Source organism: Scyliorhinus torazame, chromosome 8 (assembly GCF_047496885.1).
Source record: "Scyliorhinus torazame isolate Kashiwa2021f chromosome 8, sScyTor2.1, whole genome shotgun sequence".
Lineage (NCBI taxonomy): Eukaryota > Metazoa > Chordata > Chondrichthyes > Carcharhiniformes > Scyliorhinidae > Scyliorhinus > Scyliorhinus torazame.
The window spans coordinates 24,919,499-24,947,109 of NC_092714.1; the positions used below are offsets into that span (position 1 = coordinate 24,919,499).

The 27,611-nt window shown below is 43.0% G+C and overlaps 1 protein-coding gene across 2 annotated transcripts in view; it reads left to right on the forward strand.

Moving 5' to 3' along the window:
* The first annotated feature begins 653 nt into the window (after window positions 1-653).
* Window positions 654-27,611, forward strand: part of zbtb21 (zinc finger and BTB domain containing 21) — a 77,572-nt gene continuing 50,614 nt past the window's right edge. For both annotated transcript variants that reach the window (XM_072513171.1, XM_072513170.1), the window contains exon 1: window positions 654-818. The gene's annotated coding sequence lies outside the window, so the exon portion shown is untranslated. The remainder of the gene's footprint in view (window positions 819-27,611) is intronic.

The following is a 27,611-nucleotide window of genomic DNA, read 5'->3' on the forward strand; positions in this document are numbered from 1 at the left end:
CTTCATTGCAGTGTTAATGTAAGCCTACTTGTGACAATAAAGATGCTTGAGACAAGACAGACAGCACGGTAGCACAAGTGGATAGCACTGTGGCTTCACAGTGCCAGGGTCCCAGGTTCGATTCCCCGCTGGGTCACTGTCTGTGCGGAGTTTGCACATTCTCCCCGTGTCTGCCTGGGTTTCCTCCGGGTGCTCCGATTTCCTCCCACAGTCCAAAGACATGCAGGTTAGGTGGATTGGCTGTGGTAAATTGCCCTTAGTGACCAAAAAAAGGTTAGAAGGGGTTATTGGGTTACAGGGATAGGGTAGAAGTGAGGGCTTAAGTGGGTCGGTACAGACTCGATGAGCCGAATGGCCTCCTTCTGGACTGTATGTTCTATGACAGACGCCGCGGTTGGCATTTCTCCCCTCCCCTGAAAAACGCCACCTCAGGGGCTGTAGCCTCCCAGACGAGGCCGTGCGCGCTTCGCTCCCCGCTGGAAATGGGGAGAAACCAATTTGCGTCGAGAGACGGAAAATGAGAGGAGTACGCCTTTAAGGGCATGAGCGCGGCCACCGCCCCCTCCAGGTGGTGAGTGACAGGCGTGAGCGGAAGTGACGCATTGGTCCCGCCTTCCCGTTTCGTAGCGCGGGCCAATGGGGAAGCGGCGCGCGTGACGAGCGGCCGGTGGAATGACCTCATCCCTAGTGTGGGATGACGTCAAATTCAAGATGGATGGAATCACTGCGGCGGCGCGCGGCACCAAATTCTAAAGCCAAAAAATATAATCACCGGAAGCGGGCATTGGGCGGCCAAAACGGAGGCGCCGGTGAACAAGGTACGTGAATTAGCCGACAGTGCCGTGCGGGCGACCGGAAGTCCTCCCGGCTCGTCTGCATGAGCGGGGAGCGATATATGTGGGAAAAAAAAAGAGCGGGCCCGTCCTGACGTAACTCCGAGGCGGTTTCCCCCCATCGGCGGCGGTTAGGCTGCGGCTCGGCGGAGATCACTGCGCGTGCGTGAGCGGGCGGCCCCTGACGTCGGGGCGCATGTGCCCTGGACGCGTGGCGGGGCTGCAGCGGCCGCATTGTCCATACTGCGCATGCGTCATTCATGTGGCTCACGCGGGCTGGGGAGTGTGCGGTTGCGCGTAGCAGAGGTGGAGCAGAGTGGAATTGTCTCCCTTTATTATATGTTTTTTTCTCTCATATAAATATCTTTTTTTTCCTTCTGCATCCTTTTTTTTTCCTGATGAATCCCTTTTATTTCTTATGCATCCTTTTTCCCTTGTGCATCCCTTTTTTCCCCTTGTGGATCCCTTTTTTTCCCTTGTGGATCCCTTTTTTTCCCTTGTGCATAACTTTTTTTTCCTTGTGCAGCCCTTTTTTTTATGTAGACTTTACTAAATACCGAATTGCTTCTCGGCAATCTCGTCCACGGCATTTTCAACAGACTTAAAACCTCAATCGTTGAGGGGTGATAACTTTTTTCTGATTAGCACAGTCATTATTGAAGTTCTCAATTTGCCAATTAATCAGGGAGGTATGATTTTTTGGGATTGTAAATGTTTGTGTATAGAGGCTGTATTGTGGTAATAAAAATCTATTTAATGATGTTTCAGTGGATGGAACAGCTATGCCTGGCTGAGTGCACTGTTTCAACTACTTGTTTTTGCTTTTGCTAACTACAATATATAGTTTAACTTCGATGTAATTTCATTCTTCTAACATTGAGTAACATATTGTGTTTTGCATTCTTAAAACATGCAAACACGTTGCAACTACTTTTGAAGTGTGGTCACTTTTAATCTGAAAATATTGAAGATTCATGTGTCTGTATTTTAAACCTTAATCCACGCAACAATTTGTCGAATCAATTCACAATGATTTCACATTATTGCTGCAATTATAGTGAACACAACCTGAATCTCGAGTCAGAGGCCATACTGATAATGGAACAAAGTAAGAGGCCCTGGAGCGAGAAAATACACGAGTGATGAAACTTGTACAATAGAATTATAAAACTATGTGAGCGTAAGCAATTTCAAACCACTCAGTTTACGTTTATAGAATTTCACTACCAACAGAGCCAGTTTAAAATTATGGTGGAGGTTGAAACTGCTGGCTCTGAAATATATCCTGTTGTATCACCTAATATATTATCTAGTTTGTGCTCCACTGCTGTAATAGCATTTTACTGCACAAAGGTGGGCCAATACAGACTTTCCAACTCCCTCTTGTTTCAAGGCTGTCACCCACACTTGGATGTTATCGCCATTTTTTGTAATTGTCAACTTGTTGTTCGTGAAAAAAATCTGAAAGGCCATCGGTTAATTGTGGAGGCAACCTGGGAATGGAAGCTTTGTAGAAAAACGCAATGTATAGTGTCAAGTTCATTTCAGTGGAATGACTGAGAAGAGTGGACAATTTTTTAAAACTATTTCGAAATGCACCTTAGGTTCCCCATTTTTATCATGCTACAAGTTCAATCTCTAGCTGAGAAATCTGTCATTGGAAGGCACTTTACCAGTTTTGACATCACCAATTTTTGTGTTGGTTTATTATGGAAACTGAAATTGCATCCTATTTTGATTATTCGTGTTTTTAAAGCAAATTGAATTAAAGTCAGCTTACATTCTACATCGATCATATCGAAGTGGTCAGTCAGCTCTCCATTTTATTTGTGTAAGAATCTTAATTCATTGATCTTGAACCTGGTTCTATTTGGAATATTAAACACTGGTGTCGCACTGCACTAAGGAAAACAGATTAGCAGCTGAAGCTTTTAAGAAGTGTCTTTCTAGCCCCAGGAATCTGAATTTGGCAAGTTTATTTTGGTATTGCTGTTTAATTTAACAGCACAAAAAAATTTGCATGTGGAGAATTAAGTGGGAAAATTGAGGTAGTTTGCTTTGCCGGAAAGAATAGAAAAGCAGAATATTGTTGAAATGGAAAGAGTTCAGAATGTGGCAGTACAGAGGGATCTGGGTGTCCTACATGAATCTCAAAAAGCATGCAGGTACAGCCAGTCATTCGGAAGGCCAGTAGAGTTGCCTTTATTGCAAGAGGGACAGAGTATACAAGTAGAGAAACTTTGTACAATCCTACAGGACACTGGTGAGACCACAACTAGAGTAGCGGAGTTTTAGTCACCTTGTTTGAGAGGGGACATATTCGCATTTGAAGCAGTACAGAAGAGGGTTCACTAGGTTGATTCCTGAAATTAGTTTGTCTTATAAGAAAAGATTGAGCAGGGTGGACCTATAATCTGGAGGTTAGAAGTATGAGAGATGATCTTATGAAAACATGTAAGATTCTGAGGGCTTGAGAGAGTAGATGTGAGCAGATGTTTTCCCCTTGGGTAATCTAGAATGAGGGGGCACAATTTCTGAAACAACGGTTCTCCTATTCAAGACAGGTGATGAATTTATCCTCTCATAAGGGTGTTAAGTGTTGGAATTCTCTTCCCCCAACAACCAGTTGAAGGTAGGTCATTGATAATAATCTTTATTTGTGTCACATTAGGCTTACATTAACACTGCAATGAAGTTACTGTGAAAATGCCCTAATCGCCACACTCCGGCGGCTGTTTGGGTACATTGATGGAGAATTCAGAATAACGGCATGTATTTATGGAGCACGGGGAGGACATGCTGATTCCGCACAGTGACCCAAGCCAGGAATCGAACTTGGGTCTCTTGAGCTATGAAGCAACAGTGCTAACCGCTGTGCTACCGTTGAATAAATTCAAGGTGGAGTTAGATTTTTGAACAACAAGGGAGTCGCAGGTGATGGGGGACAAGACAGGAAAGTTGGGTTAAGGCCACAATCCAATGACCCATGGTAGTGTAGCCTCTTATTTGTTTTCTTGCGTGTTCTCGAGTTAAAAACAGCCTGAACAACGAGTTGCTGGCTGTTTCTCTTGCTAAGTGATGTCATGGTTTGCTGCTTATATGAACACCGACATGAAGGTGTTATGGTGGTAAAGGGCCCTTGCATTGCACTGAGGGAAGTTTATATTACAAACTCGTTTGAATGAAACCACATGTCAATAGGAAATGTTTATCCATATTTGAAGTATAATCGAAGGAGGCATTGTTTTTTCATTGTCTGGGTGCACTTAAAACAACTTTGCTGGTAAATATCCTAAAAGCTGGTAACATAGAATTTTTTCATAGAATTTACAGTGCTGAAGGAGGCCATTCGGCCCATCGAGTCTGCACCCGCTCTTGGAAAGAGCACCCTACCCAAGGTCAACACCTCCACCCTATCCCCATAACCCAGTGACCCCCCCCAACATTAAGGGCAATTGTGGTTACTAAGGGCAATTTATCATGGCCAATCCACCTAACCTGCACATCTTTGGACTGTGAGGAAACCGGAGCACCCGGAGGAAACCCACGCACACACTGGGAGGATGTGCAGACTCCGCACAGACAGTGACCCAAGCTGGAATCGAACCTGGGACCCTGGAGCTGTGAAGCAATTGTGCTATCCACAATGCTACCGTGCTGCCGTGAGCATTGCAGATGCATAGATCAAAAGGAAATACATGCTTGTTCCATGCTATGGCCTTTGCTTTTACATCATGAGACCAGTATTTGTAAAGAGCAACATGAAGCAACCAGGCTTGAGCTTTACTGCTGGGCTCGGGAAGGAGGAAGATGCCCAAAACCCAAATGATAGTCCCCGGAGGATAGCTTAATGCGCTGTTCGTGATTTAAACTGACAAAGAACTGTTTCCTTTACTTTGAGCAAAATGAGTCACTGAATTTTGTAAAGGACCATTTTAACAATCTCACCAAATGGTAGTCCTGTTTCATGGTCTTTTGATTGTGGGGGCGGGGGGGGGGGGGGGAATTATGGTTAAGGTTTTGCCTGTAAAAGGCCAGACCTGTGTGTAAGGAAATTCTGGTATACAGTTAACAGCAATTAGGGCAATTATTGAGTGTGCAAGGAACATCACAGAAAGTAACGTAGCTCATGGAAGGGGGGAGGGGGCGGTGTGGAAGAAACACAATCCAGCCATGGTTTTCACTGAAAGGGAGAACATTCTTTTTTAATTTAAAGTGCCCAATTCTTTTCCAAGAGGCAATTTAGCATAGCCTTTGGGTTGTGGGGGTGAGACCCATGCAGACATGGGGAGAATGCAAATTCCACATGGACAGTGACCCGGGGCTGGGGTTGAATCCGGGTCCATGGCGCCGTGAGACAGCAGTGCTAAACACTCACTGTGCCGCCCTAAGAGAACATGTTAAATAAACTTGTAAACCAGGTTGTCTGGAGAAAAGTATTTTTGAACTGGCAGAGAAACACAAAACATTGTTGTCAAATTAGTATCTTTGTTGCAACAATATTCTTTAAAACTTTTTTAAAAGTTATTCTTTCACCAACGACTTTAACAGAGTCAAGACTTATTCTGGGGAACGCTGTCCATGTGTAAAAACAGAAATATAAATGCAGATTTTGTCAAGATTGAGGCCTTGTTCTTGTTTAGGGTCATAGAATATAAAAGTCTAATTACTTCTGCCATTGAAGGTGGTGGAGATAATGTTTTTGTCCTTGTTCTGTTTGTAAATAATATATCTCAAAACTAATGGACAGATTTCAATTAAACTTTGTACGCAGATAGGGTATGGCTCAAGGAAAAACTGATTAGTTTTTGGTGAAGATGTGGATCCTGATCATAGAATGTTTTGAAGTGTCCGTTAAGATTGGGAGATAGGACAAATGGACTTTCTTTTACAATGTTGTGGGTTGCTCGATTTCTTTTTTATTATTCTTTGGAATGGGCCAGCATTTATTGCCCATTCCTAATTGCCCTTGAACTGAGTGACCATTTCAAAGGGCAGTTAAGAGGCAACCACATTCCTGTGGGTCTGGAGTCACATGTCGGTCAAACGAGGTAAGGACGGCAGATTTCCTTGCCTAAAATACACCATTAGTGAACCAGTTGAGGTTTACCAACAATCGTTGCATGACTATCATTAGACTCAATTCCAGCTTTGTTTTAAATTTAATTCAAATTTCACCATCGGCCATTGGTTCAAATCATTAGACTGGGTCTGTGGAATACTAGCCCAGTGACAATATCACTAGTCCCTCACCTCCCCTGAAAGTTGTTGATTGTTTTCAAATGTTGTGAATTGATTACTGCCGTTGTGGTGGAATTTGTCACAGCTGTTAAATTATGAGCAGAGTTTTCAGAGCAGGTTGTTGGAGTGGATTGTCCTGAAGTCTCCTCAGTGACTTAGAACCTCTTAATTAAAAGATTTCTCTTTGCAGCTTCATAGTTACAGAGCATCAACCATGCAGGGAAAAGCATCTCAAGGAAGAGCTGCAAAATTGTAATACAGTGTGGTGGAGGAATGCACTCTGCTTTCTTCACTTTGTTGGGAATTGTTTTCTTCTGAGTTGGAAAGGCAGATTTATATCTGATGGACTCAATATTATTCAAGGAATAACCACTCCATTTCCTTTAAAATCTGCCTGTTATAATGTCAGCATCTATCATTGATGAAAACGGCCAACACTGGCACAGTGGTTAGCACTGCTGCCTCACAGCACCGAGGTCCCAGGTCCGATCCTGGCTCTGGGTCACTATCCATGTGGAGTTTGCACAGTCTCCCTGTGATTGTGTGGGTTTCGCCCCCACAACCCAAAGATGTGCAGGGTAGGTGGATTGGCCACGCTAAATTGCTCTTTAATTGGAAAAAATGAATTGAGAACTCTAATTTTTTTTCTTAAATCATTGAAGAAAACAACTTAACAGTCTTGTTCCTTTATAAAGTTCCTGTTTAATGTTTGAATTTTGTAGCAATATGCTAACTGCTTCTTCCCTTTGTCTTAAGTTTGTGCAATGGCATGCTTATTGGAGTTAGTCTGTGTAGAAACTCTGGAGGACACAGACTGTTATCACCATCTTAGGATACAGAATCGATGCTGATGTATTCTTTTAATTGACCAGACAGCTTATAAAACTTTCATTCAATCACATAAATCTTCAATTTTAGCACAAGGGAAAGCTTTCCAATGATGAGTTTATTAAATACGTGTCCCTCCCATTTTGTTGTTAACTAATTCCATCATCTCATTCACAGCCACCCATGCCATTCAGGTTGTCCCCTCCTATTCCCATCTCATTTGTTTGACCATTTCCCCCCCCCATCTTATTCCATCTTATTCCTTGTGAAAACAGTCCTGCAAGCAGATCTTTCGGGCTCCACTTGCTTTCCGTTGTTTTCCCCCCCCCCCCCCCAGTTCTCACTGCCGCCATTATTGCTGTCACCAAATGTTGGCAGACAAGGTTGTCCAGAAAGTTGATAAATAAGGGGGAAAAAATAGAATGAGAATCAACTAGCCGGGAATATAGAAATGGATTGCACAAGGTCTTACAAGAGCCAGCTGTTTCTGTCGTGTAGTGGTTATCATGATCATCTCACATGCGAAAGGTCCCAGGCTCGAAACTGGGCAGAAAGATTATAAAAAGGAGAGCGCTAAAGTAAATAGAACCTTGAGACAGAAACACGAGGAATTATCATGGGGAATTAGGAAATGGCAAATGTTCAATAAATGTTTCTGTCTTCACAGTAGAATATATACACATGCACCAGAAATAGAGGATAATCAAGGGGCTAATAATAATGACCTTTTATTGTCACAAGTATGAAGTTACTGTGAAAAGCCCCTAGTCGCCCCATTCTGGCGCTGGTATGGGAATTGAACCCGTGCTGCTGGCTTTGTTCTGCATCACAAACCAGCTGGTGAGCCCACTGAGCTAAACCAGCTCATGTAAGCGTGAATAACTTCATTTTTCTCTGCTGATAGTAGTTACTTCAGTAGAGAAACTTAAGGGACTAAATTACAACAAATCCCCAGGAGCTGATGGCCTCGAGCTTTAAAATAGGTGGGTCAAAGATAGTGGATACACTAATCATCTACAAAATTTCTCAGAATCTAGAAAGGTTCCAGCGATTTGAAAGTGAGAAAATGTAAATTTTTGTGAGAAAAAACAGGAACTACAAGCCAGGAATCTAGGGATAAGGGGTGTGGGTGGTAAATTGAAGTTGAGGCAGATGATAAACTCTGATTGTATAGAATGGGAGACCAGGCTCGAGAGACCATGTGGTCCACTCCAGGTTTTATTTCTTATGTTCTTAGGTTTAAGTTGATTTGTGTTGACCTCATATAAAACAAGATTCAAGTATTGATGACTTTGCAAAACTTGTACTCCATATGAATTGTTGGTAACCAGTTATAGAAATGGACGGTACAGCACATTAGAACAAAACTCGAACAATTATTTATAAAGAAGTAATAAAACTGTGAGTGAGACTTTGGGAGGTTAATAGGTTCAAACAGCCACTGGAATACACTAGCGGCAGCTTTAATTAAAGTTTGGACGATCCCATGTTAAAACCATTTAAGTATTTACTTTTTAAAAATAAATTAAAGAACCCAATTCTTTTTTTCCATTTCGGGGGCAATTTAGCGTGGCCAATCTACCTACCCTGTACATCTTTGGGTTGTGGGGTGAGACCCACACCGACACGGGGAGAAACCGTTTATGTATTTACAAACATGTAATTATCTAGACTGCTTTGGAACACGTTTGCTAATATCTAATTTTTTGATGAATACACAAATATAAGCATCACAGTACAAAGCGGACTAATTTCATAAAATGCTGGAGCAAGAGTCAGGACCCAGTCTGAACTCGGAACACAAGGGGTGAGCTCCTTGGAGCAGGCATTATGTTTCGCTTCAGGCCAGATTAGGCCTCAAAGTTTACAACATAACATTTTGATGATGGTGTGAAGCAGTGTGACTGGAAAGTTCCCTCTACTCTGCCTCAACAATGTACCTCAGCCCTACCCCCAGAAGGGCACCCTTAATATTTTCTCCCATTTCCCGGTAGCCTGTTTGAGTGAGGTTGACAGTTTACTTAGCAGTCAACCTGTATTGTTTACCAATGTAATTGATTGGTTAATAACAACAGAAATTGCTGGAATTCCGAAATAAGGCAGAAAGGTGGAAAAACGCCAGGTCAGTCGGCATCTGGTAACATCTGAAAGCACAAAGCATAGCAGGAAATCAGTTGGTTTCTATAATGCTCCCAATCCTCAGGCTTGCTCCTATTCACGACATTGAGGTCCATTTGGAGTTGTGCGATATTGATTGCACCCTTCTCCCCGCTACCGCCACTAAACCTTATATCCTCAACCATGGCTCATTTGGTAGCTCCTTCGCCTGAGTCACACGGTTCTGGGTTCAAGTCTCACTCCAGGGCTTGAGTGCATAAACCAAGGCCGCCGCTCCAGTGTCAATACTGTTTGGTGAGAAAAGTTAACAGATTGCTGGGTTCTTGTAAACTAAGTCAGAAAAAAAACTGCACGCCTTTATTTTTAAAATGTTTTTTGACACATTGAAGTGTCAGACACTCTCCAAACTTGCCTTTTATGTAAACTGCAGTTGTGCTATTTTTAAAGCTTTGCAAAGGACCATTCCCATCAGTTCATAAATTAAATTCTTCAGGAGGTTATTAAAAAGCAAATGAAGGTGTAAATCTATACACAGGATTTTGGTGTGAATACATATGGAGAGCACATGATCATTGCGAGAGAAATAAAGAGCTTACATTCATATAGTGCTTTTCACGCCCTCCAGGCATTCTGAGGTACTTAGACAAATCTCCATGGCCTGATGGATTCCACCCAGGTATTAAAGGAAATAGGTGAGGAAATTGCAAATGTGTTATTCATCATCTTTCCACAGCTGTCCAGCTACAGGATATAGGACGATCAAAAATAAAAGCACCAAAGTTAAGGCTGAAGCATTTTCAACAATCTCCAGCCAGAATTCTGAGTGGATGATCTATCTCTGCCTTCTCCAGCGGTCCCCAGGATCAATGTCAGTCTTTAACCAATTTGATTCACTCCACCTGATATCAAGAAACAGCTGAAGACACTGCATACTGAAAAGGCTGTGGCCCTGATATTCCGGCAATAGACTTGTGCCCCTAGACAAGCTATTGCAGTAAAGCTACAACACTGGCATCTACTTGGCAATATGGAAAACTGCACAGGTGTGCCCTGTACACCAAAAGCAGGACAAATCAGCCAAAGTGATAGAATGGGTCATCACCAATACAATAAAGCGGCATTTCCTCAGCAATAACTTGCTCACTGATGCTCGGTTTGGGTTCCACCAGGATCACTCAGCACCTGACCTTTGGTTCAAACCTGGACAAAAAAGCTGAATTCCAGAGGTGAAGTGAGAGTGATTGCATTTTATATCAAAGCAGCATTTGATTGTGTCACCAACGAACACTAGCAAATTAGAGACAATGGGAATCAGGGGAAACTCCTCGTTGGAGTAATAGCTGATACAGAGGAAGATGTTTGTGGTGGTTGGATATCAGTCATCTCAGAACATCACTACAAGAGTTCCTCAGGGCAATGTCCAAGGCCCAACCATCTTCAGCTGCTTCAGCAATGACCTTCCTTCCATCAGGCCAGAAGTTGTTCACTGATGTACAATATTCAGCTCCACTCGTAACTCCTCAGACACTGAAGCAGCCATGTCCAAATGCAGCAAGAGCTAGACAATATCCAGATTTGGACTGACGAATGGCAAGTAGCATTTACACGCATATGTGCCAGGCAATGACCATCAGCATCAAGAGACAGTGTAACCATCGAGCTAATAGAACTTACAGGTGGTGGTGTTCCCATGTATCTGCTGCTCTTGTCCTTCTAGATGGTAGTGGTCATGGCTTTGGAGTGTGCTGTCTAAGGAGCCTTGGTGAGTTCCTGCAGTGCATCTTGTAGATGGTACACACTGCTGCTACTGTGCAGTGGTGGAGGGAGTGAATATTTGTGGGTGGGGTGCCAACCAAGTGGGCTGCTTTGTCAAGCTTCTTGAGTGTTCTTGGAGCTGCACTCATCCAGGCAAGGAGAGGCGGTGGCGTAGTGGTGGTAATGCGGTGGTGTAGTGGTATTGTCACTGGACTGGTATACCAGAAACCTAAGGTTCGAATCCCGCCACTGCAGATGGTGAAATCTGAATTCAATAAAAATCTAATCATGAAACCTAGCCGATTGTCATAAAAACCCTTCTGGTTCACCTTTAGGAAAGGAAATCTGCCATCGTTACCTGGTCTGGCCTACATGTGATCACAGCAATGTGGTTGACTCTTAACTGCTCCCTCAAGGGCAATTGGGGATGGGCAATAAATGCTGGCTCAGCCAGTGGCACCCACAATTTTTTTTAAATTACATCACACTGCTGACCTCTGCCTTGTAGATGATGGACAGGCTTTGGGGAGTCAGGAGGTGAGTTACTCACCACAGGATTCCTAGCCTCTGACCTGCTCCTGTAGCCATTGTATTTATATGGCTGGTCCAGTTCCATTTTTGCTCAACGGTAAACCCTAGGATGTTAATTGTGGGGGAGTCAATGATGATAATGCCGTTAAGTGGCGAGAGGTGATGGTTAGATTGTTTCTTGTTGGAGATAGTCATTGCCTGGCACTTGTGTGGCAGAAATATTACTCTGCACTTACAATTAGAGGTGATTTCATTGAAACATATACATTTTCGAAGAGGTTTTTTAGGATAGATGCTTGAAGAATTTTTCCCCTTGTTGGTGAGTCTAGTATAGGTGTCACCGTTTCACCCTAATGGCTTGGCCAGTTAGGACTGAGATGAGGTAAAAGTTTGTCATTGAAAGGGTTGTGAATCTTTGGAATCCTCTACTCAAAGTTGTGAATGTTCAGTGGAATCATGAGTTATGGTGATAGGGTGGGAAGGTACAGCTGAGACAGAAGATTGTCCAAGATCTTCTCAAATGTTGTTGGCATGAAGGACTGAATGACATTGATGGTCCTGTTTCTTGTGCTCTTATCCTGATTGAACTGCTCTACAGTTATAGTATTTTGTGAGGTTTATAAAAGTATTTCCATCCCCTTTGCTGGCAAAGGCATTGGGCATTTACTGGGGTTCAGGGAACTTATTGGTCTCTGTTAAGAAAACAAAGGTAGTTTTAAGGGATTTATATTTGTAAACATTAGAAATAAGGTATAGTTTTAAGTGGGTTTAATTTAATGTGTCTGTGCTTGGAATGGAAAAACCTATAGTTAGATTCATGTTGGACAGAGGTGTTTGTATGTGTGGTTAAGTCCCAGCTGTGTTTCTATTGTGCTTTGAGCTATGATGTGAGGAATAAATAAAAGGCATAAGCATGTGAGCGTTTCTCAGCAACTAGAACCGTGTAAGATAAAGAAATTATTACGTTTTAGTTTAACAAATTTGACTGCAGTTGGAGAAATATAGTGAGAGAGAAGGCAGCTCTCTCAGCTCTGCTAGAAGCAGTTGGTTTCGAAGGCTAGAGAGGGAATATCTCTCTTAGCTTTGCTAAAAGGAAATCCGTACCTGGAGTAATGGTTAAGAAAATGCGCAGATATCTGAAGAGCAACACCGCTGGAAACTAGAGAAGTATCCAATAAAGTCTTAAGTGAACAGAGACTAAGGTATCATTCAGAAGAATTCAAGGAAGAGTAAACAAAGTGTTCTGAGCTGAAGAGACTATTGCAGTAACCAGATTTAAAGTGGGGCAACAGCTTTCAAAGGTAAACAACAGTCTGATGCAATTTTAATACAATCTGGGAATGGAGAGGTAAAGCAATTATGAGCAGTAGCACAGCAGTCAAGACAAAGAAATCCTAAAGGGGTTGATGTGAATTCCTGCTCTGGATTTGATGTTAAAAGTGGAGCAGAAGCTTTGTTTGAAAGTGTCAATTTGAAATCCTGGTCTAGATTTTGGAATGCAAACTGCTAAGGGAAAGCATTGTTAGGGGAGAAGATTTTAAAATGTGTTTTTTGGGAGTTTGGAAAATCTCACATTGGGCAATCATCTCTGGGTGAGGGGTTCTGATGAGTTATCCACAAATATTCACTTGGCGTTTAGAGTGGAAAGTGTATTTGCCCATAGTCATCTTGTATGCTTAAAAGGAACTTAGTGTTAACGAGACCATTGTAGACTAAGATGTGTTTTGTAATCCATGTTGATCCTAAAAACTGTAATTGTTAAACTAAGAGGAGAGTAAAGGAGTACATAATCCAACCTTTCATGTTTAATAAATGTTTTTTTTCCTTGCTCTTGTTAGAACTCAGACCTAAGGAGCCTTTTTTTAAAAATTTTGAGTACCCAATTAGTTTATATCCAATTAAAGGGCAATTTAGTGGGTTGCGCGATCAAGGCAGGCCCTGGGTTGGTTGGGGGCCCGTGCCGCCCTCTGCACTCAGTGTGGTGGAGGATTCGGGCCCGGAAGGCGACTGTCCGAAGGCTGTCAGCAGCCCAGTGTCGGGAGCAGAGGGTGCACATGAGGCTCTGTGCAGTGGGGTGCAGGGCTCACTCGTGCCTGACACTGTGTTGCTCCTCACCCCTCTGGGGGACTCCTGTAAGCTGGCACATTATAATTGAAGGTTCTTTTTTTCTGCCTCCGTAGATAGTTCAGGTAGTGTCCTATTGTACGCCCCTCCACCAACAGACCAACTCCCTCCCCACCACCCACCTTTCTCCTCTCTCTCCCCAACAACCCCTTTCCTTTCCCTTCTGTTGGTACAGAGGCAAGGGTATCTGGTCTCTCCAGCGCAAAGTTTAGTGCTTAAACCATTTATCTTTTGTAGAAATGTGTTGTGAACTGTTTTAATAATCATAGAATCCACCCCCCTCCCTCTCCCCCTACATTGGTACTGAGGGGAGGGTACCCTGTTTCTCCAACACAAAATTAGTGTTTGTAATGTTTGGCCTTGTATATATTTGTTCCTGTTTTAATAAAACGATATAGCCCCAGGCTACTGTCCTTGTGGAATCTGCATATTCTCCCCAAGTCTGCATGGGTCTCATCACCATAACCCAAAAAGATGTTCAGGATAGGTGGATTGGCCACACTAAACTGCCCCTTAATTGGAAAAAACATAATTGGGTACTCTAAATTTAATAAAAAAGTTTCCTTGGGTCTGTCTTTCAGAGCAACATTAAGGGCTTCTGTCCAGGTTCTGCCAAGATTTCTTTTGCGTTCTCTGTCAGACGCCACCTCCCACAATGCTGCCACACGCATGGTCTGCTTCATTTGGCAATTTTTTATTTCATACAATATGCTTTTTTTAAAAAAACAGCTGCTATTTTTCTTATCCTGAGCTGTCCCACCTTCAGTAGGGAAGTGGTGAAACACTAAGTTTATTCCACGTAGCCAGCAGTGACGCATGGGTTATGAGGTTGAAAAAGAGCATTCCACTGTTCTCCTTCAGTTGAGTACATCTTCTGATTTTTTTAATGTCAGGCCAAAGAGGTACTTTTACGTGGATATGTCATCACTGTTCAAAGTTGCTTCTTCAGAAATATACAACCTTCAGTGGTGTTTTCAGGCTGTTGGAAAAAGTGAAAAACCACTGCCTTTTGGATTGCTGCCATTTGTAATAAATCACACTTACGTGACTCATCAATGGAAATAGTTACTGGGGAGTTGATGTTACTGTGTGGCTCAGCTGATGAATGTACGCTTTGTCACTATGCAGCTGCATGTTTGAAGAAACAATATCCCTTTTCCTGGGTGTTCTGTGTGCCCCACATTCAAGGTTCGTCTTAAAAATTGAAAAAAAGTGCTGTATTTGACCTAATTCATTGAACGTTTCTTGTAATAATTTTTACATGAGGTGGAAGGGATAAGGAACTATTCTTTTAAAAACTGTTCACTTCTGTCACTGTTGACTGTTTATCAATTGGTTGAATTTTAAATTCTGAAACTAGGTGATGTACATAAATTTACCAATGATTTTACAAGGGATGTTCTTTGGTTTTAATCCAACATTATGAAGACAGTCCATGTTAAATCAGCATGCCTGTTCCACTGTGTTGCTTAATTATCTTGTTTATAAGCTGGGAGATGGTTTAAGATATCAGAAAAAGCATTGCAACAATTTATTGATCTTTCTTGGGCCAGCATTCTTCCCTTAACTAACAGGGCTAAAAATAACCCGATTGACTGCCATTCATCTCATTGTTTGTAGGACCTTGCTGTGGGTTTCACATTTACCTACATAAAGCATTTACATAGCACATTTTCACTTCCCAAATGGATATCCCAAGATATTTTGCAAATTACTTGTGAATTGCTATATAAGCAATGGAATTCATTGTAAGAGTTCTGGGATGTTTCCATAAGATGTAATGAGGTGTTAGACCAGGCTTTTTTCTCTCTTTCTCCCCCCCACCCCCCTGTTGCTCTCTTTGGTTGGCTCTGAATATGGCGGTCAATATGGTTGCCTTCCTTAATTCTAATTACGTTTGCTCTAGAGTCGCCAGGTATCTTTCGATACCGCCACAAGGTTCAAAACCCGAATACTGATCAAAGACTCGATACACCAGTTAGTTCAAAGTCAATGCTTATTTATTTACACACACAGTTAAATATACTCATGCACAAAACTCTACAACTAAACTATCACTACTGCTAAAGCCTATACTTAGCTTCGGGCGCCCACTCTGTCAGAGGAACAATGGCCGTTGTTCGGTTCTGAGGCTGCTGGGGTCGAACTGGTACAGGGGAACTGTTAAGGTTGTCTGTCTGGTAGCGTGTGTTGACCTTGGACTTACTTGCTTCTGGTGCAGCTGGTGGATAGCTCTCTCCTTTGGTGAGAGCCGGGTCCAAGAGAACAATTCTCTCTTGGGAGCTCCTTATACCCAAAGGGGCTTCGCGCTCTTTTGGGCGGGCCTTGAACTTGGCCCCAATCAATTGGGCCATTTCTTGATCATTCATATTGATCTCGTCCAATAAAGGGGTGGGTGCCCTAATGGCTGGGTGTGGCCGTTGGCCTGCTTTGTTTCGGTCTCCTCTGGCGCCGGGGTGTCTACCTTAGTATCGGTTACTCAAATGTTACTCTTTTGTTCCCGGAGATGGGCCATTAGTATGCTAATGGGCCTACAATTTTGCTCTTGTCTGGGAGCTGCGGCTCCAATATACAGACAAACCCTGAACCTGCTTGTTTTCTCAGTATTGTCCATTTTCCCTGCAATCTTTGCAAAGTGTCCACTTTATAATCGGGAAGTGGCCATCCCAGATGGCTACACCCCCCATCGAAGTTGTTGACTAGTTGATGAGGTTTTGTCCTACAAATGCTTGTCGAACTCCAATATCTACATGGACTCCACATGCTATTTATTCATGTGCAGTCCAGATGGGGATTGCCAGCAGGATAGTCAACCACTGATTAGGTGCTGAGATACTGACTGGCTTTTCTTAATTCTCACACACTTCAGAATGATAGCATTCTGGCTGAGATCAATTAACTTAGCACAATTTGGGGGAATAAAATTTGAGTGCTTCTGCTCTATGGATTAATATTAGTCGGCCATTGAGGAAGCTTGGAATTATTGCAATTTTTGAAACTCTTCTTTCAAATGTTTAACAGGCTGTAATAAGCAGGGTGGATAAATGGGAACCATTAGATGTTAGTGCATTTGGATTTCCAAAAGGCGTTAGATAAAGTGCTACATACTAGTCACTTGTCACAAACTTAACTTGTGACATGAATATAGATTATTGTTATTATTACACCAGGTAAGAGCTTATGGTGTTGGGGTTGTTATATTAGCATGATATGTTATAGGATTGGCTAACTACTAGGAAACAGAAAGTCAGTATAAATGGGTAATTTTCAGGTTGGCGAACACTAGAATTACTGCTAGATTCTCAACTATTTATATTCTGTATTAATGACTTGGATGAAGGAGCTGAGTGTAATATAGCCAAATTTGCTGATATGAAGGTAGGTAGGGCTTCCGGTGACGCGTTTGTAGCTATTTTCGCCCGTTTATTCAGGTGATTTTCATTAGAAAACGATCCAGACCAGTACAACAGGTTACCCTCGCGCTGAATTCCTGCCCAAAAGGAAGGGGGAAAAAACAGAAGTAGATATTCCTTCAACGGACTGAAGATCCTCATGGAACTTCTCGGTAGCAAAGATGGTGACAGCAGAGCTGCGGTCTCAGCAGTCCCGTTTACAGTGGACATGTTCTCGGGCGCACTGGTTAAGGAGGCAGTGGAAGTTGGTCTCGGAGAGATTATCTAAGTCAATTGAGGAAGCGTTGGGCCTGGTCCGGGTAGAACTTGATAAAGCCGTCGGGACGGTGGAAAAAACATGGTGAGATTGTGGAAAGTGGTTGAGGAGGCGCTCACTAGGCATGATAAGCAGCTCGCATCATTATAGAGGCCGAGATAGCAGTGGTGACCAATGAAAGTAATAGGTTGAAGCTGAAAGTCGATGACCTGGAAAATTGGTCAAGGAGGCAGAACCTCCCGAGTTGTGGGGTTGCCAGAGGGGGTGTAGGACCCAAATCCCACTATCTCCAATGGATATTTTGGAAGATGATGGTGTTCTCTCCCTTCCCGGTGCCAAGGAGCACCGCGACACGAAATGGGAAGGAAGTGTGATCAGAATCTATCAATACATGGGGACAGAGCTGACGAGGAAGCAGGCGGCCTTTAACAAGGTTAAGGCCGCTCTCTACAGGAAAGACATTCGATTTGGGGTGGTGTACCCGGTGAGGTTGCGGTCACATACGAGGCTAAGGGCTCTTAGTTCAAGACAACCGAGGAGGTGGAGGACTTTATTAACAAACGTGAACTGGGGTCCAATTGAACAAAAGGTGTTGTATGGGGGATTTATTTGCGGTTTCTTGTGAGTTTTGCGGGCTGAAGGGGGTGATGGGGTATTCTGTATATAGTTTTTAAAAAATTAATTTAGAGTACCCAATTCATTTTTTCCAATTAAGGGGCAATTTAGCGTGGCTAATCCACCTACCCTGCACATATTTTGGCTTGTGGGGACGAAACCCACGCAAACACGGGGAGAATGTGCAAACTCCACACAGACAGTGACCCAGAGCCGGGATCGAACCTGGGACCTCGGCGCCGTGAGGCAGCAGTGCTATCCACTGTGCCACCATTATTCTGCCCTTATTCTGTATATAGTTGATAATTGTTTTCTGTTTGTGGGGATGATGTGGGATTCTCTAAGTTGGATGGTTTGTGGGTCCCTTTTTCTTTTGAGGAATAGTTTATCCTCGTGTTGGGCAATACTGTTGTCTTTTTTCATTATCTACTGCTGGCAGTGTATTGTGCTGACGAACAGGAGTGAGATGAGGAAGGAGCTGCAGCCGTAAGACCAGTTCGATCTGGTTTGTGTGCTTAGGGTTGGGGGGAAGAATGTTGAAGCCGTGGGTCTGGTTCCAATTTGGGGATTTTGGGGGGAATAAGGCATGGAGGGGTGGTGGGGGCGGTTGATCTAGAAGATTCTTTGTGTTTTTTTGGGAGTGGGGTTGGCTGCTATCTTGGGAGGACCTTTGACCGATGCCTCTTAAAGATTTGTTTGTTTGTCCCTGACGGTGGAAATAGCTGATTCCGGATAGGCTCCGAGGAGGTGCTGAGGGCGATTGGGTAAGGCTCTGGGTCCTGATGGGTACCCTATTGTATTTTGTAAATAAACTGCAGATCAGCTGGTGCCATTCATCTCAATGACAATATAACTTGAGGTTCCCTGCCTAATACACTTTCACAGGCCTCCATCTCCCTCATCTTAAAGAAAGATAATGACTCCATGGAATGTGGTTCTTACAGGCCCATTTTTCTGCTGAATGCGGATGCCAATGTGCTACGGTACTGGCTTTGCATTTAGAGCCATGTATCCCGAGTGTAGTTGCAACTGTCGGCTAATATATGGCGGGTTCTGAACACTGTCCTCTCGCCTTCTTCGGCATCTGAGACGGAGGTGATTGTATCTATGGATGCACAGGGTGGCTTTGCACTACCCGATTTCCTCATGTATACTGGGCTTCCAATGTGGAGAAGGTGGATAGAGAATTGGATACCATATGGGGGAGGATGGACGCAAGTTCTGACCCCTAGTGATGGTGCGAGTTACTTCTCCAGCGAAGTATACCTCAAACCCGCTGGTGATTTCTACTTTGAAGATATGGAGGCAGTTCAGACAACATTACAAGTTGAGTACTTCACAGCACCAAGGACCCGGATTCAATCCTAGCGACTGCTCACTGTCCATGTGGAGTTTGCACATTCTCCCCATGTTTCTGTGTGTTCCACTCTCTACCCAAACCCTCTGTACGAGACAGAAGCACATAGAGGATGGGAAAGTGGTAAAATGATAGGGATTAAAATCTGAAAGATTCTTGTTGCTGATATTGAAGTCTTTGTAGTAGGCTGTCGTCTCAGGACACGGAGTGTTGAAATCACCAGTTGGATTGGATATTCTGGTATGTGTATTCAGTCAGAACTCTCAGTTATCAGCCTCATTGAGGTAAGATCAGAGTTCTCCAATTATCAGATTTTAAAAGGAGATTTTCAAATAACCCAGCCTGCCTGGTGCTGGTCTGGATCTTCCTGCAGTTTTAACTGGTTATGGAGAGAGAGAGAGAAAGGCCTTTTCTTCAGGACCGTAGAGAAGTCATCAGGGGGGAGAGAGAGATCAGAACTGCAGCTCGCCAAGCCTCTTGATCAAAAAGTTGAACTTCAATCTACAAAATGCACGCTGCCTGAATTTGGCAAAACATTCTGGAACACCAGCATCAATCATCATCGGGAGCTAGTCGAGTCCTGGGAAATCAAAGTAGCCAATTAATTGACTACCAGTCAAGTCCATCAAAATATATCATCACTGGGTCAGACCAAATAGCACTGGTACCGGGGCTGTCCTGAGGTGAGACCAAATAGCATCCCTGCCGGAGTGGGGAGGGGGGGGGTCAGTAATCGTCCAGATACAAAAATTATAGCAGCAAAGATAACTGAAAATCAAGGAAAAAAACACAAGGGAAATCTGGTTTAAATAGGAGGATCCTTACATACTCAGATTTTAATTTGACTTTTAAGGTATGGGAAGGGAAGGAGCTAGATCTGTTTATGGAGGGAGGGGTTTTCGGGAAAATTGCAATTATCAGGGGCGCACCTGTTCTGATACTTTGAATTGCGCGACTTTGTTCATGGGGCTTTCTCTGTTTTCACCTTAGCATCGCAACCCTCCCTGTTGGAGGAGATCTTACGGTTAGCATGGGGAAGATCTTGAATATCTATGAGCGGACCATCTCATCAGAATCTGTGCTGCATGAACGGGTGAAGGCGAATTGGGAGGAGGAGTTGGGACCCATCCTAGATGAGGATCTGTGGAATGAGTCCCTTTGTAGTCTCAACCTGATCCAACTCAATATGGCACACCGAGCTCATCTAACCAAAACTAAGATGAGAAGGGTTTCTGCTGAAGTGGAGGACCGGTGTGAGTGATGATTTCGTAGGCCTGCCAATCATACCTGGTCTTGTCCAAAGATGCTGAGCTTTTGGGCCTCCTTCTTTAGTATCATGTCAGCGGTTCTTAACATCAATCTGGAGCCTTGTCCATTGGTGGTCATTTTCGAAGATATCGAGGGACAGCACAGTGGCATAGTGGTTAGCACTGCTGACTCGCCTCGCCGAGGACCCAGGTTAGATCCCGGCCTGGGTCACTGACGGTGTGGCGTTTGCACATTCTCCCCATGTCTGCGTGGGTCTCACCCACACAACCCAAAAGATGGCAGCACGGTAGCACAAGTGATTAGCACTGTGGCTTCACAGCGCCAGGGTCCCAGGTTCGATTCCCCGCTGGGTCACTGTCTGTGTGGAGTTTGCACGTTCTCCCCGTGTGTGCGTGGGTTTCCTCCGGGTGCTCCGGTTTCCTCCCACAGTCCAAAGACGTGCAGGTTAGGTGGATTGGCCATGCTAAATTACCCGTAGTGTCCATAAGGGTTGGGAGGGGTTATTGGGTTGCGGGGATAAGGTGGAAGTGAGGGATTAATGTGGGTCGGGTCGATGGGCCGAATGGCCTCCTTCTGCACTGTATGTTCTATGTAATCTATGTAATCTATGTAAGGGCTGGTTTAGCACACTGGGCTAAATCGCTGGCTTTTAAAGCAGGCCAGCAGCACGGTTCAATTCCCGTACCAGCCTCCCCGAACAGGCGCCGGAATGTGGGGACTAGGGCTTTTCACAGTAACGTCATTGAAGCCTACTTGTGACGAGCGATTTTCATTTCATTCATTTGCTGGGTAGTTGGGTTGGCCACACTAAACTGCCCCTTAATTGGGAAAAAAAGAATTGGGTTATCTAAATTAAAAACAACACTTCGGGGTATGGGACTCACCGGGGCTGCAGACAGGGGTAAATGCAGGTGCTCTCGCCTTTGCTTCGCTGATAGCCCGAAGGTGAGTTCTGCTAGAGTGGAGAGCTTCCACTCCACCTGGTGCCTCGGACTGGTTGGGTGACCTTGGAGATTTTTTACACCTGAAAATAGTCTAGTACACCGTTAGGCGGTCAGTGGAGGAATTCTAACTGATGAGGCAGCCATTTATCTCATACTTTAAAGAGTTTCAACTATTAAGAGGGGAGGTAGGGTTTGGTTGTGGGACTAGCAGGGGGTTGTATGTAGCTTTTCATAGAATTTACAGTGCAGAAGGAGGCCTTTCTGCCCATCGAGTCTGCACTAGCCCATGGAAAGAGCACCCCACCTAAGCCCACACCTCCACCCCATCCCAGTAACCCCACCTAACCTTTTTGGACACTAAGGGCAATTTATCATGGCCAATCCACTTAACCTGCACATCTTTGGACTGTGGGAGGAAATCAGAGCACCCGGAGGAAACCCAGGCAGACACGGGCAGAATGTGCAAACTCCGCACAGACAGTGACCCAAGCCAGTAATCGAACCTGGGACCCTGGAGCTGTGAAGCAACTGTGCTAACCACTGTGCTACCGTGCCGCGGTTGTTGCCCTTTGTTGCTTGTTTTTCTTTTACTCGGTTTCTTTGTGTTATTAGCACAACAAATGTATCATGTTTGAGCCATTTTCAGAGTTGTGTTGTAGTTTCGATCGTGTATATTATCTATGAAATCTTTAATAAAATATAATTTAAAGAAAATAAACATAGGTAGAAAAGAAAGTTGAGAGGAGTACATAAAGAGTCTGCAAAGGACAGGTGTCCGCAATGGTTATATGAGAGGACAAATAATTTGGTAGCTGGAGCATAATGTGGGAAAATGTAATGTTAAATTTGATGAAAAAATAGAGAAGCAAAATATTATTTAAATAGGGAGAGAGTGCAGGAAGTTGCGATGCAGAAGGATCTGGATGTCCTTGTGCATGAATGACAAAGTTAGCATGCAGGTACAGTAAGTATTCATTTTAAGTTGCAGTTGCTTCACAGCTCCAGGGTCCCAGGTTCGATTCCTGACTTGGGTCACTGTCTGTGCGGAGTCTGCACGTTCTCCCCGTGTCTGCCTGGGTTTCCTCCGGGTGCTCCGGTTTCCTCCCACAGTTCAAAGATGTGCAGGTTAGGTGGATTGGCCATGACAATTTTCCCTTAGTGTGCAAAAAGGTTGGGTGGGGTTACGGGGATAGAGTGGAGGCGTAGGCTTAAGTGGGGAGCTCTTTCCAAGGGCTAGTGCAGACTTGATGGGCCGAATGGCCTCCTTCTGCACTGTAGATTGTATGATAAGTACAACTTTAAGTGAAGCAACTTAAATGAATCAAACTTTCCCATTAAAATATTATACCCTGTAAGTTGTTAAATTCCTCGTAGTTAATTAAATAACGTATAAAATAAAAGTTGCATTATAGTATAAAAGGAATATGTTAAGTTTCTACTCACCTCCTGCTCATCACCAATCCTTCCTTTCACCCTTTCCTGCTTTCCTAACCTTCTCCCCACCCCCCAAACACACATCCCACACCTCGCCTTCTTCCTCATTGTAACAATCTGGTTTGCTGTCTGTTCTGCTCCCTGGCTTTTCCTCTTACTTTTGACCCTCCAGCTCGTGGCCTCAGACCCCTATCTCTAACCAAACCTCCCCCCTCACTGCGCAAGGGTTCTAGAGATGAGTGCTGGGAGACAGGAGGAGCATGGCAGCTATTTTGTTTCTTGTGTACAGATATGTCTTGCACACAAATCCAACCCGGCCAGCTCCTGCCCCATAAGTCTACTTTCAGTTATCAGTAAAGTGATAGAAGAGGTCACCAACAGTGCTATCAAGCAACGCTTACTCAGCAATAACCTAATGATTACACTAATTAGCATAATGAGGCTTAAGACCTCCCGTTCCTATATATATTCTCATAGCTACTTTCTAAAATTTCAAAACTGGACAATGACCTTTTAAACTGAAGCTGCCTCTGGCTGTAACCCTGCAACAATAAGGGAAACATCGCAGCATCTTGCTTCTCATTATCTCTGAGGAGGAGATATCGGCCACTGCAGAGGGGAATTATACAAACGCCATCTCCAAGCCTGGCCAATCCGAGATTAATCACCTACTAGGACAAAAGACCTTGCAACCTTCCTTTCAAATTCTTAATGTTTATATTTGGAACATAAACAATCTCAGGAACTCAGGCAAAGGAATATGCACCCTTTGGCAAAACCAAAATGGAGAGGTGAAAGTCATATTACATGACCTCCCTAGCTGGGAGAACCAGTTAATCTGTCCTGCTGTACTGCAATCAGTCTGTCATCTTTCATCTACCAAGCAGCAGGACAGAACAAGGTCTCCTGTCCAGGTTTGAATGTCTGTCCCCATCTACTGTTTCTACTGAGACTTCTAAACTTATAATGCTGAAAGCCTAATTAATTTCTGTGCGCCTAGCTCATCATGGAAGTCAACTCCATTGAAAAAATGAATTTTCCAGCATCAGTTCAGTCTGTCGACCTCTGTGAAGGAATTCCCCATTTAGCCTTTTGATTCTGTACTCGAAACAAAAATTATTTACTCTATGGTGTTTGCCCTGTAAACTTTTTCTATCCGTCGTTTATTTTATGAATTCACATGGTGCTATGTAGCAACACCCCCTCACTGGTTTCCAGTATGTGCAAATAAACAAACCCAATTTCGGGTTAGCTGTAGTTAATTTTTTTAATTAAAAAAAATAATAAATTTGGAGCACACAATTCTTGTTTTTCTAATTAAGGGATAATTTAGCGTGGCCAATTCACCTACCCTGCACATCTTTTTGGATGAGACCCACGTAGACACGAGGAGAATGTGTAAACTCCACATGGACAGTGACCCGGGATCGAACCCAGGTCCTCAGCGGCGTGAGGCAGCAGTGCTAACCACTGGGCCACCGTGCTGCTTGCAGGTTTGCTGTAGTTTTTTAATAGAAATTGGATTACATTGAGAAATATACCATTGCTTATGAAGGGGGAAATCCAAATCAAAAAACCTTTCTGTTTGCAGAAGGGTAGTGAGAGGAGAAATCAGGGTGATTTAAATTAAACTCTTCCCCCATCCGTAACATCAGTGAAATCTTTTTAACACTTTCATGAAAATTTTAACGCAAAGGCCTTGTACTCGTCCAAAAACCTGATCTTGGACTTAATATTTGCTAAGACAGGGAATTTGTCTTGGGTCGTTGAAATGGACACACTGGAATTGAGGTGATGGAGGAAGCATGTGATTCGGAAGAAGATGGGAAATGATTGACTGAGGATCTACTTATAGATCCTTGACCTGTGAGAGATCAAATCAACTCAGTCAAGATGTTATGCTTAATGGAGTTAGTTTATTACTGCATCTGGTTACAGATTTAACATGTTGAGAAAAAAGAAAATAAGAATTAAAAAAATATAAACAGCAGCTTCTCTGTTACTTCTGTCCTAGCAAATCAACTCTTCATGGATATCTAGCATCGGAGTTACTTTACTTCCAGCAAGTAAACACTTCACCAAGACCTAGCTCAACTATGCTATTAACTGTGGTCATGCAATCACCAGAAGTAGCCGTCTCCTGTTGTTGTAGATTCTTCTCCCTATGATCAGACAGTTTCTTTCTCCTCTCTCCCCCTCTCTCCCTCTCTGTCTCTATCTCTCAGATCTCCTTCTGACAAACACTTAGACCGCAGTACATGTGTCCAATATGTTCAATCTTTTATACTCTTTCAGGGGTAGAGTTAGTTTATCATATTGACAAGCCATACTGTCCTATGAAGCTTCTTTTAAAAGCACAATACCCAAATATGTTCTGCGGCCTTTGGTTAAAAAAAATTGGATTTGATTTGATTTGTTTATTGTCACATGTACCGAGGTACAGTGAAAAGTATTTTTCTGGGAGCCGCTCAACAGATCATTACGTACATGGGAAGAAAAGGGAATAAAAGAAAATACATAATAGGGCAACACAAGGTATACAATGTAACTACATGAGCACCGGCATCGGATGAAGCATACAGGGTGTAGTGTTAATTAGGTCAGTCCATAAGAGGGTCGTTTAGGAGTCTGTTAACAGTGGGGAAGAAGCTGTTTTTGAGTCTGTTCGTGCATGTTCTCAGACTTGTATGATTTGAAGCCACTCAGAAAACTGTCCATCTTTCTTTTATTTTCTCCAGTAATGTTCCATTGTATGAGGTCTCTTATAGTCAATTTACAAGGAAGAGATATTTTATGGAACAGGAACACCATATCCCAATTCAGAACTCCCAAGTCTTCCTACCTAAAACACCGGTGCCCTTGGTTGGCCTGAAATCTCTGTTGTTTTCCTTGATAGCATTTGTTTTGGCATGGTGGGATTTATTTTAGAAAAACTGTACAACGGTTGCTTTCTCAGCGCAAGTGGTTTTATTGTAAAATGTGATGCCCTGAATTCATTTAAAAAGTTGTTTTTTTGCCTCCGGAGAGTGACGGTCGTCTCCGATTAGTGCACTTTTGTTCCACTCTCTGGATTTGGTCATCTCAGAAACTAATTAGCTTGCAACAGTATTTTTCTAACAGATTTCTTTTCATTCGGTGTAACTTTGTTGAATCTATTCGAAATTGGTAATGATTTCAAAGGCCTTAATTAATTGAATTCTCCTGATTGTCAGCAGAACTGCCATAATTTTACACACTTAACTATAAAAGAACTTGATATGTTTTACACTTCCATCTACACTTCTTAATCCACCATTCACCATGTCAGTGGATACCTATGATATATGGCTCTCTCTCTTGTGTTAGGCAAGTTATCAATAAATATAGCAATTGGTCGAGGCCCCAACCCCATCACTTGTCATTCCCTTACAATTCAAAGGATCTTGAATTGCAGCTCCACATACTTCATTAGGATTAATACAAATAGATTTGGTCATGAAAATGGTAAATTGGATCCTTATTTTTCTACCTAGACGTACAAAAACCAGGGGATAATATAGAAATTGTTAAAGCCTGTATTTAATGGGTTAAATTGTTGTGTGCAGTTTTGGGTAGCCCATTAGAAAAAGAATACAAGTGCCATACGAAATAAATTTCCTAGAGCATCACTGGAAATTAAGGGGTTCAGAGTTCTCGAGAGTTAATTTTCCTGCCTGGATCTGAGAAGATGAGAAAATTTAACAATATGAAAAGTTATGATGTAGCTAATTTCATTTGATCTGTAAAGCAGTAATGATGAAAATTAAACTGAGATTTTGAGTGTTGCTGAAAAACGAGACATATCGAAGCTTTTCATCCTGCAGTCATCAGAACACTGCAAAAAATACCATCACAAGGGGAAAACAATGTGCAGTATAAATTGTAATACGAAAGGGTGATTAGAAATAATTCTTCAAACAATAGGGAAATATGTAGTTTTCTTGGATAAACCTTCAATAAGTCCATAAATTATTTTAAAAGGTAATTTGATAGTTGCATTAAAAGATGAATAATTAAAAAGTATGGAAAATAGAATGATAAAAATGGTTCACATGGAGAACATTGATGTAGACTTGATGGGCTAAAAAGCTTGCTTTCTTCTACAAAATTTATTGAATTCTTCAGTAAACACTCACTTTCTGTACATTTCCCCTGTCCTGATGTTGTTGCCCATACTCACTTTACACACGTCCCCTCATCTGCAACCTCTAATTAGGTTATTATTCCAAAGCCAAAACTCTCGGCAGTCATCCTAGTTCAATCTCAATTTCATCCACCGTTTTTTCCCTTGGCATCTGAAATCCGATGTCCAAAATAAAACGTAAAACAAAAATTAAACAGCTACCTACTTCATAACAATATTTGTCTTTGAATTGTCGTTTGTAAACTTTATCCAGGACACTACAGCCCAATTGATCAGCACTCCATCCAGCATTTTAAAACCTCACTCTCTCCACCACCATCACACGGTGGCAGCAGTGTGTGTGTCATCCATAAGACGCACTGCAACAACTCTCCAAAATTCCTACGACCGCAGCTTCCAAACCCACAATCTCTACCACCAAGAAGGACAAGGGCAGCAGATGCATGGGAACACCACCACCTGCAGGTTAGGCTCCACACCACACACAATTCGGCCTTGGAACTTATCCTTCACTGCCGTTTGGTAAAAATCCTGCAACTCGCTTTCTTTTTTCTAAATTTAAAGTATCCAGTTCATTTTTCTTTTCCAATCAAGGAGCAATTTAGCGAGGCCAATCCACCTACCCTGAACATCTTTGGGTTGTGGGGCTGAGACTCACGCAGGCACAGGGAGAATGTGCAAACCCCACATGGACAGTGACCCAGGGCCGGGATCGAACCCAGGTTCTCAGC